Raw genomic sequence first — 12,273 nt, 5'->3', positions numbered from 1 at the left:
CCCTTGCATACAACTTCATAACACAGTCCCCCACAGCTTAAACAATCCTATGGAGAAAGGGGAATTGGGATTAAAGGATGCATGTTTAAGGCTGCAGAACTTCTGTATCTAATTCCCCCTCCCACTTGAAAATTGCTGCTTTCACTTCAATCTAATTCATGGCCCCCACAGGCACTAAGCTTGTATCTGCATTGTTCACTGGTGGCTTGAGGGTAGCACGCATGACATTTTTTTAAAAAAACTATGATTATCGTATAGAACTCAGGCCCAACTACCTTGGATGCAGGAAACCTAAATGCTGGCCTGTCTTTTCTCCTGTTTTCCAATCCAGTGTTGACATGCACAGAGGTGAGGTAGGCCAGCCTACAATAAATAGAGGGCGGGGGGTACTATTAACAGAATTGTTATTATGTGGTTCTTGAAGATGAGAAATAATGTCTTTACTGAGTCACATCTTTCTGACACTAAGTTCTTCACAGCAGAAATTGTGGGTGCTTTCATAGCCTCCACATTGACCCAAAAGTGATCTATGGATCTTCCCAGGGATGTAATCATGTGTGGGAGGCATCATGTGTGAATTTATCCCTGTACAGCTATAGAAGCTGCTTTCTGGAGGTAATTCCCATGATTAAGGGGAGGTTGGACTGCAACTCCCATAATTCCCAGCCAGTAGCTATGATAGTTGGGAAACAGATTTGGGGGGCACCAGGTCAGGGAAGACTGCTTTAGTCAGTGTACAAAAATTCAGGTTTCAAAAATGTAACAATAACTATTAAACTTTCATAAAACATCAAAGAATAAAAATCCCAATAGCAAAAGTGATGAGAAGAGATTTTAAAAAATCAAAACTTCAGACTGCAGCAAATTAAATTGGCTGAAAAATGCCTCACTGGGATCATTGGAATCGCCTCCAGGAAGTTATGACAGTATTTGTAGAGGACTCGGTTTGCACATGAATATACGCACAAGGACAAATGAGACATGTCATATGGTGTCACTTTTGATGCACATGATATGAGTCGGTTGGACTTATACTGTTCTGAATGTTATAGTTTGCACACCAGGTTGCACACCAGATGGTTGTACAACGGGTTGCACAAGCAAAATGCACAACTGCGCTTGCACAAATATAACTTTAGTTGGGTTCTGCTGTGAATAGTACACTGCATAGTTTGAACTAAGAAGATGTGATTCTGAGCTGGCTCATATGCACCAAAATCCTTAGTGTGGAGTGGATATGACCTGGCATTGCAATCCAAAAGGGGATGGACACCAGTTTAAATGGCTTTAAAAGGAGATTAGGTAAATTCTTAGAAGATAAGCCTTAAGAGACAATATACCAGTTACTGCGGAAGAACAGCAGGAGAGGGCTATTGACTTCATGAGCTGCTTGTGTGCTTCCTAAAGGCATCTGGTTAGTCACTGTTTGAAGCTGGGAACTTTGGTGTCATCCCATAAACTCAAATAGTGCTAGCAGAGCTCCACTGAATCTTTCCATTGCACAAGCAGTTGTCTCTTACACTTGCAAGTAGTTGCACAACCGGTTGTACAACTGATTGCACAAGTCAAATGCACAACCAGCTGCACAATGGGTTGCACAAGAGTTATGTGCAAGTTGTTGCGAATCGGATCGCACAAGCATATGTGCTTGCCTAAGTGTAACTTTAGCGGGATCCTTCTCTTGCACACTACTTCCTGCTAATGCAATGTCAATTGCACTAATGGAATGACAGAGTTTGATACTGGCCTTGGTCTAGATGGACCTTTAGCCTTATCCAGTAAGTCTCTTCTTCTGTTCCCAGCAATGATTCACATGACTGTGACACCAAACATTTTACCGGACTCAATCATGTAAATCACCACCAGGAAACATCTCCTGTCAGCACTGTTGCACCAGCTCATGCCCTGCTTTCTTCATCCATAGGACCAAATTCATATGAGACAACCCTCATGAGGAGACCTTCTGCAGCATGAGATGCTCTTCAGGGCACATTGAAAGATGCATTATCTGAGGTAGGAATTAATGCAGGGAGTGATATACTTGTCTGTGTATATGTAAGGATCACATAACCCAAAAATCTATTTGCATACACCCTACAAAGAACTGTTTGACGCTTGTAAGTATATACTATATGTATTACAGCACATTTTATTATGTGATTATTCACAGTGTATATTTAATGTGAAGCTCTTTTGGTTTGGGTTTGAAACTTCCATTTCTTTAAACAAATATTAACAATGATGATGCCACAAAGAGTAAACATCCTGATTATTAAGAGAAAGGAAGTCTTGTCCTCCCAGGACCAGCATACACTCAGTATTGATTCAAGTAAAGGGGCCCTTTGGGGAAATAAGAACATTAAAGCCTCAACTAATTACACAGTTTTGCATATTTTATTATTTGTGGGACTCTCTGGCTTATAAACTGAGGATTATACTGATACACAAATTGTTGTAGAAAGCTGATGTAAAATATACATGTAAAACTTCTAATAGGATATCTGACTTGAAAATATATTTTAAAATATGTCTGGAAATTGCAGTGTAAAAGGGTTCTATCTGGCTAACAACCTAGACCAGTGTAATAGCAAAACACTTGTCAAGTCTGGATGTTAAAGGGGTTCTGTTCTTAAACCTCATCCATGCCTGTATTTCTTTATTTTGGATGTAAAATTCAGCCATTTTTGATACACAAAGCCCAATTCACTTTCTGGCTTCATCTGCTGCCTATCAAGGGTATAAAACAACATGAGTGGAAAGTGAACTTAACTAGCCACCTAGAGACTCCATGGCTTCCCTGAAAGCTGCAGACAATCATGATATAAAACTATTTCTTTTTGATGAGAACAATCCTTCACTTTGCAACACTTCATAACACAAACAATCATAACTGACTGCACAAAGCCACCAAAAAGAAATCAGGCCCAGAGAAAAGCTATCTCAGGAGGACACATGTGATAATAGCTGTTACAATCCCTCCCATATCAATGACTACATGAACCACATGAACCAATATATGGCAATCTTTAAAGTGTTTATGATGCCAACCATAGCATAGCTGACTGTGCCTATTTCCCTATTTCCTCATTCCACAATCCAGGCTAGTATGCAAGAGGATCCAGAATAGTACCTGGATCTGGGCACACAGGTAAACAAGTACTGTCAGCAGTGATTTGCTGGTGATTTATAAGCTTAAAGTTAATTGTATGTTTGTCTTGTGAACTATGCAACCTCTGCGACTGGAAGCCCACATCTTTAAACTGAAAGCAAGTACCACTGAAATCAATGGGATTTGTTTCTATATTAGGGTGACCATATGAAAAGGAGGACAGGGCTCCTGTATCTTTAACAGTTGTATTGAAAACAAAATTTCCTCTTCATCACAACAGTTAAAGCTGCAGGTGCCCTGCCCTCTTTTAAATCTGGTCACTCTAGTATAGCTCCTGCACCTTTAACTGTTGTGATGAAGAGGGAATTTCACCAGGTTCTCCATATATACAAATGACACCTGCTGAAATTTCCTTTTCTGTGCAACTGTTAAAGATACAGGAGCCCTGTCCTCCTTTTCATATGGTCACCCTATTCTATATTTAAAATATTACACTTCAGATGCAGACATGCACCACTAATTTCCAACATGCTCTCCACATTAGGGAAGCCAGGCTGTTTTTACCCATTTCATTTCAATAGAGACAAATATTAGCCAGCTTAAAAATCAAACCCACGTTAGCATTCCTAATGTATGAACATAACTTTTCCCACACCTTTTATTCCTGTGCTGGCAAATGCACTCACTGTACCATGCCAGCTCAGCTCACTTCTCTATAATGCATTTAATTAATAAAACTGATGACTACACATTTTGAAACCAAAATGAATTATTAGAAAACCTTCCCTATTTGTCTCTCAGAAAGATATAACTTCTTCCAGGCTTTAAGGAAAACAATAATTCTTGCACTGTCTTTTTTTTTTTTTTTTTTTTTGGTGACTGTAATTCATGGGCTGCTTGGAAAGATTAACACACTGCATGGATGAAACAGCTTTTTCTTTTTGTCTTGATTCCTGTTCTAAGGCTGTTTTAACTACGAATACAGTTAATGTGTGCAGTGGCAGCCGCTGAGCAGAAAAAGGGTGATCTAGTACTTAGAGAAGGATGCTGTGACAGAAAATGGGCAGTTATGGATCATGCATTGTAAAACATCCTGAATGGAGCGTTTGCCTCCACACGTTTGCCACGGTCTACGTGGCCACAGCAATCACAGACCACCAATCTCTACAAATTTACATTGCTTATTCAGTGCATTAGTAATTCTAGGATTATAGCATGGATGTAGTTAGCATGGTTCAAAATACACAGCTGCAATACTTTGTGGGTTATGCACTTCAGTCCCAAGCTCAGCAGTCTGGTGTCAGCGAACTTGTGATAGGGCGTCTGGACCATGCCAGCCCATTCCATGCACTTGCCATAGTGTCAGTATTGGACATACATAGGATCTATCATCTATCGATCCTGTTCAATTTATTTAATTAAAAAAAATTCTAGGCCGCCTTTCTGGGCAGGAGCCCTCCCAAGCAACATACAATAAAATTCATTTAATAAAAACCAATGTGGTAATAAAATAGCAAACATTCCAAAAACAGAACCAATCAAAGCACCAGCATAAGACAAAACCTACAACACAATTGCAGCTACAACCTAGATTGAAAACATAATCAGGGAAAGGCCAGAATAAACAAGTGAGTCTTCAGGGCCTTCCTTAAAAGCCTGCACTGATGGGGCCTGGCAGATACCCCATGACAACATATTCCAGAGGTGTGAGGCCACCGCAAAAGAGTGCAAGCACCCATTTAACTGCCCTCAAAGGTGGGCAAGTACATATGCTTAGTAAATGCATGTGTTAAGTTCCTATATACAGTATGTCCAATACACCCACACCCACTGCTATTTAAGAGTAAGGATCAGACTTTATTGGAAATACCTGTGTGAGAAGTTAAAGTAGGGTGACCAACTGTCAGGATTTCCCCAGATTTGTCCTGGTTTTTGTCCTTTCCATGGTGTCGGGGGATTTTCTATAATTTTCAATAATGTCCTGGAATGACACACCTTCCCCTTTAAGGCTGCCATAAGCATGGCAGGAGGGAATGACATGCTTTCTTGAGGCACATCATTCCCCCACCCCGAGCTCCAATTGAGGTCTTAAAGGGGAAAGTGGGTCATTCGTGGACATTATAGAAAAGGCCCCAATTAGAGTGGATGGTGGTGGTGCAGAATGAAATCCTTTCCCCTCCTCCACTCCAATCGGGTTCTTTAAGGTGGCAGGGGAATAACGTACTTTCTGCAGGACTCAGAAAGCTGCTTTCACCCTAGTTAAAGGAAACATGTGGAAAGTGTGGGCTGGATCCAGGATCTGCCTTTCATAATAGGAAGTCTCTGTCTGTGGAATGTCCATTCACCTGTTTTTGGAGGGTGCTCCCTCACCACAGATACCACAGCTCCTCCCGTTTGGTAAATTCACCTCACATTTTCAGGGCATCACAGGGGCTGCCATAGGGAAGAGGGGCAGACAAGTCCATTTCCACCAGCACAGATAATCCATCTTAAATCTGAATCCAACCCTGGCTAGATAAAGACAGGTGTGGGGTGTATGCTCCTGATGCCTTACTCTGCATTGACTTTACCCACTTTGTCAAATTCCTACATGGGTGCAATAATGTCTGCTTCTTGGAACTAATTAAAATGGGATGTGGCAATAGCCGAAAGCATAAACATATTCAAAATAGGACTTGCGTGCTACATGCAATGTACTGACACCAAAATGACTCAAATGTGACCATGCCTGAGAACAATTGTTAACTGTGTTTTGCAAAAAGTGGTCTTCAGTAGGAGCTGAAAACAGTCCCTAGGAACCAACATGCTCCATCAGTGTCTTTGGCCAGTATAAACTTTCTCTCAAAGCTGCAGTCCTGCACACTGTCAGATAGATGATACTGTCTGGGCAAAAAGCGCCAATGGTCCTGCTCCTGTGCAGCTGCTCTGACATTCGTATTAATCTCAGCAGAGTAATGAAAAATGTTCAAGGTTCATTCTGTATTCATGGTGGGCAGCTGTACAATTTGTTTCACAACCAAAAGTTGACAGAACAAATCCAAAACAACTCTGTATACATGTTTACATGAGAAGCTATTGGCATCGACAGAGCATTTGAAGGTGTGCTGGAAGTCCCTTATGCTTTTTGTAACATTTTCAAATTCATTGCTGTCTTCAGGATGACAGGAAATTCAGGTCTGCCTCCCTCCTGGGAGATCTTTATTCACAGACAAGTCAAAAACCCTTGACAAAAGGCAACCAAGGGAACTTGTTGACCTTTTAGCTGCCTGTCTAACATCAGTGCAAGTATTGCTCTCTGATAAAATGAGAAATTCAATTTAAGGGGAAATTTAGCAGGCATTTGAGTAGGCTTTCATATTATTTTGCTTCTCGGCCTGTCTTTCAAAACAGAAAATAAATGTAAATAAATAGGACTGTATGTCTTCCATTCCTAGCCTTGAAAAGCCAAGTGAGCAGAGCTACTCTTAGTGGTAATTCCTCTCCTATAATTTCCCACACCATCTACTATTACAGCCTATTGTTGGCTAACATTTTGTCAAAATAAAGGATCAAATGTTGCATGTTCTCATTTGACTAAAGTTATTTATTCAGTTTGTGTTAGTGGCTTCAGCGGGTTATTACAGCATTAGTTGAACATGAAGAAAATGTTCTGGTTAAAGTGTGCTAATTTCAGGGCACTATTTCAGGCATTTTCATTTTCAAACTTTCTAGATACAAGAAACCATTTCTGCATCAACAACTGGATGTCTGCCATGAAAACCCTGTGCACTGCAGATATTTCTGAGGCATATTCTAAGCCACATGCTCAGTTCATGTTGAGTGTTGTTCTCTACATGAGCTGGAAGTGCACCCTAGCTTAGACCATCTACACCAAGCAGGATATTGCAGTATGAAAGCAGTATATAAAAGGCAGGAGCCACACTACTGCTTTATAGTGGTATTGAAGTGCACTGACAACTGTTGGGACCCATTGACACAGACCATATACCACTTTCATACCACTATATTCTGCTTGGTGTGGTTGCTGCCTTTTATATACCACTTTCATACTGCAATATCCTGCTTGGTGTAGATGAGGTCCATGTTCAATACTAAACCCCAGTATTCATTCTTTCTTTCTTTCTTTCTTTCTAATGAAGCTGCAATTCCTTCCTAACAGAGAAGACCCCCAAAAGGCTTAACACATCCAGAAGAGTTAACACATCCGGATAGTGGGTGCGTTAACCATTGCTATGACTTCATTCATTGGCTAAAAACACTGAAAGGTGGGAGTTTCTCACAAAATGAATGGACCATATAATGGCTGCACATTTTGCCTCTTCTCAAGTTCTTCAAGGGCTAGAGACTTCCTTTAAAAGGGTGCGGGACCTGGGAATCTGGAGATAATGGCTGATCTGAGGGGAAGGGAAAACTGACCCCCTTGTCCTTTCTTGCAGACCCCCATCTGCCTACCAAATCTTCCGCAAACATGCATACTTGAGAGATGATATATTTCTACTGTGAAGGTGCAGCTATCCAGCATGAATGCTAATAAATACCTATATTTTAAATGTACAATATTGCCAAGTTTACATTGTAGAGGTTTTATGCCAAATGACATCAGCTACTTACAATCTCCTCCTTCATTTTCCATGTGAAAGGTTAGCATTATTTTCTCTGGGAATTTCCCTGGCAAACTTAAAATAACTTTATCTGTTTGGATAAAAGGGGAAGCTCCTATGGTAAATGGAAATGATTGCAGCTATCAGCATTACATTTGTTGATATATTTCTCTTATAATGGAGAAAGCCAGCTCTCATTAAAACAGGTGCATTTTATAATATTTCTCTGGCTATAGAATGATTCATTGGGTGACTGAGATAGCAAAAGAAAATCAACACAAATACTTTTTAGGGAGGGGAAATGTAGTAAAATAGAGTCAGACTTGGAAAGAAACATTGGATAGAAGCCATATCAGTCAGTTAAGGTAAATCCCTTTCACTGTTTTGTACAAAGGAAATCTTCTGAAGATCTTTTTTCCCATTCATGAAAGTTAGCAATACATTCAAAGATACTAGAAAAAAATTAATTTAAAATATATGGATTAGACTTACTTCACAACCATGTTGTAGCATCTCCATTTCAGAAACCAGAAAGAGCTCTGCAATGTTTTCAAGCGATAAAATTATGCAATACAATAGGATTATAAATATGTTTCCTGAAAATGACAGAGATGAATGTGAATGGCTTGCATGGGTTTATTTTCACTGAACCAAACCCTGAATAAGGAAAAGGTGTTTTTTGTTTGGTTTTAGAGCAAGCTATTCCTAAAACGCGTTAAACTAGTCGCTTGATGTCACATAGTCATACATATGGAATGACTAAAGGAGAATGAGAGAATCAAGGAAAGAGACAGCATAATTCATTGACCCAAATTGAGTCCATATTTATTTAAGTACATAATTATATCTTGTTTTTAAGCCAAGCCTTCACAGAGCAGTTAACAGTGATTTAATGCATACAAATATCACTTAAAACAGTAGCATCATGAAACAACAATTTCATAAAAACAAACTAAATTACAAAAAACTAAAAGTCTTTTTACACAACACTTTTATTGTGTGCTCATGATTGCTCACTCATGGTAGCTTACAGGTCCTTTACATGATGTCATCACCCTCCAGGGTATCTCCCGCTGTCTGCAACTATTATCATGTGTTTTTTTTCCTAAGAAGGAAAGTCTGCTATTATTTAGAAAACACATTCTAAATAATAGTAATTGTGCAATTTTTCTGTACCACATCACCATCTATTGGTTGCATAATGAAACATATAGGGCTTCTCCACACAGGGTTTTTATCCTGTAATCGAGAGTGATTACTAATGAAAATTTGTAACACCTAACACAGCACTGTGATAAATAATGGATTGGAATGGGGAAAGTTTTCAAAACTCATTTAAAATAAAATAAAAGGGGGTACCTGTATTTCCTTAGAAAGGGAATTCCAAAGATGTGGGCCCACAACTGAAAAGGTTCTGTGTCTAGTGTCTGCTAATAGTAACGCTGAAGGGCACTTTCCAGTACATATTTAGCGGTGGTGCATTCCCTTTCTTCCTGCAATTAATACTGAGCTGAACCTCCATTTCTGCCAGTCCCATGGCTTAATGAAGCCATAACAAAGCCTGACACAAGATGTAGTATTGGCTCAGAAATTTTCACTGCCCTATTAAAATTGCCTTACCAGATCAAAGCAATTTAGTCCTGCGTTCTTTTTCCAACAACAGCCAGCCAGATGCCTTGGGAAGTACAGGTAGGGTGCTAATAGCTATCTCTGATTGTCCCCTGGTAATCGGAAGTACTGTTTTACTCTGTACAGCACCATGTACATTGATGGTGCTATATAAATAAATATTAATAATAATAACATGGAGGTTCACTCCATAATTTACAGCAGCCTTCCCCAACCTGACGCCCTCTACGTGTTTTGGACACTTCAACGCCCATAAGCCCTAGCTAGCATGGCCATTGGCCAGGAATTATGGGGTTTGTAGCCCCAAACATCTGGAAGGCTTACGGCCATTCTTCCTGAATTTGTTTTAGCCCCTTTAAAGTAAAGTGTACATGGCCATCACAACACCTTGAGCTGATAGATTCTATAAATTCTATATAACGTGGCAGTGAATTCTATCTATTTATTATGTAAGTGTTCCGAGAGTGGTAGAAATTCCTGTGAACAAATGCCTTAGGAACCTTAAGCGCTGTGAAAGTAAAATCAAAATTATGCAGCCAGAATATAATGTATAATCATGCAAAAATATATATCTTAATTTACATGACTATAGTTGCTTATATTCCATTATTTTTTGTGGGTGGAATGGTGGAGTATTCTTGAGCTGCCATACATGTGAAGCTGTGTTCAAGATTTGTAATCTGCCTCTACCATGGTAGGTAATTGTGCTAAGACAAAGGTTAAGTCCCTTACAGCTTATCCTTTTGCTATCTACATGGCTCAGTAATTACATTTGTTGCAGTGAATGTCCAAAATGTAGTGACGTTTGACAATCTTCCCAGATGAATTTCACAAATGCTTGAAAATTCAGAGATACTCTACTGAATGTTGACAGTTATCTAAACGAGATTGTCAGAATTCACTAGTGTAAGTCCAAAAATGTGTGTGTGTGTTCCTGAATTTATCTGTGTTTTCAGGGCTGAAGCTCAGTGGTAGAGCATATGCTTTGTATGCAGAAGATTCCAGGTTCAATCAATGGCATCTCCAAGAAGGAATGGAAAAGACTCGTGAGGTGTCTGAAAACATGAAGATGTGCTACCAGTCATTGTAGACAATGCTGAGCTAGATGAGTAGACAACACTGATTCAATATAAGGTAGCTTCCTATGTTTTGACATACACACAACATTGGATTTGAAAGATTAACCATAGAATTTAATGTACCAGAAATGTGACTGCAGAGAAGATTGCTTTGTTTAAGTGAACTGCAGAGAGCTTGAAAGTAGCTAGGGGTGTGTGTGTGTGTGTGTGTGTGTGTGTGTGTGTGATGCAACACACATATTATCTCTCTCTCTTTTTTTTTCTCCTTTGCATGAAAACCTCTCTCTTTGAGATGAAATCATTGGAAAGTTCCCTGAGCTGAAGTGAGCATCCTCAGGAGACCATGCCAGAGACCTAGACTGCAGCACGCTATTGATCAGAGAGATGAACAAGCTCTGGTAACAAATCCTACAGAAAGCTCACCACTTTTTCTGAAGACCTTTTCAAACCCCACTCTAATCACTGGGTAGAAAGCAGTAAATTAAAGCAGCAGGTTCAAGCTTTGGAAGGCTTTAACAGGCAGGGTGCAGCAGGAAAACACACAGGAGGTTGAGTTATTGTATTTTGTAACCTTCCACGTTTGCCTGCAAGCCATAAATTATGGAGGTGAACGTAAATAAGAATTAAATATCAGAAGTGTCTTTCTTCTTCTGTCCTTTTGATTATACCACTATTTTATTTATGACTCCCTTAAGAAAACCGAACTTCCATTATGTGCTATTTTCTTCTGTAAATTGTTAAAAGAATCACAAAAATGAAATACTTCACAGCAGGTTTTTCCTCTATTGCTGCTTGCTGGTGAAACTGGCTCTCCCTCCCCTTTTGGGAAGCTTGTAGATTTTGTTTTCCTATGATAGAGAGGACAATATTTTATTCTAGTTTACTGTACTGTCAAAAGCATGTTACATCCTCTTAAACATCAAAAGTCAAAGCAAAGAACTCTAAGCAGCTGAGGCATTTGACCATTGCCAGGACATAATACAATGTTCTTGTTCATCTAGGAAGTAAAAAAGAATGTATTCAGTATCTTGGTACATAGAATGTTACATATTATACTAGATTCTGGGGTGAAACTGGCTGCTTTCAAGTGATAGAAGGAACTGGAACATTAAAGTTCACAGTGTGCATAATGTTGATATGCCTGGATTTTATTGTGTTGAGACTGGTATAAGGGTTCACCAAGACAAACCCTTAAGATGGAGTGTGCTGTTTCAGTGCTTTGATTGCCACTCTCCTCTGAACCCCTTCCCAATGTAGGGGAGTAAAGTCCAAGCCTTTCAGACCCCTACAACAGCTCCTAAGGAACTAAAAAGACTATGTACCAGACACACCACAGGGGGTTACATAATGCAGAAGGTTATATAAATGCTAAATGATGCTGATGATGACATAGGCAAAGAAAACTATCTCTTGGAATCGTGAAAATTCTTCCACTGATTCTGTCCATTTTTAGAGCTTATGGAGTGTAGATTTTTAGTTTTTACCACTGTTCTGGCCTTTTGTTTTTGTCTACCAAGCCTTTTCTACTGGCTGGTTCTCAACACAAAGGCCAGGGATGCCCCACCCCTCTACCCCATTTTAAAAGAACCATCAGTACTGAGTATCATCCTGTAACTTGCCCATCACATCCATACAAATTACCCATTGCAATGCTTTACAAGGAAAAAAACTGATACATTTTTCTACCTGCAGTGAAGAGTGAAGAGCAGTGAAGAGACTATTTCTGACATCAGCACATTCTATTAAAGAATACACATACAGTGGTGAGAAAGATTTTGTGAACCCTAATGATAATTACAGAAATTCCATAGTTTTACCATGATAGCCTTCATGAATCAAAACCAGTCCTTTCTAA

Source organism: Elgaria multicarinata, chromosome 6 (assembly GCF_023053635.1).
Source record: "Elgaria multicarinata webbii isolate HBS135686 ecotype San Diego chromosome 6, rElgMul1.1.pri, whole genome shotgun sequence".
Lineage (NCBI taxonomy): Eukaryota > Metazoa > Chordata > Lepidosauria > Squamata > Anguidae > Elgaria > Elgaria multicarinata.
Note: the sequence above shows the minus strand (reverse complement) of the source record.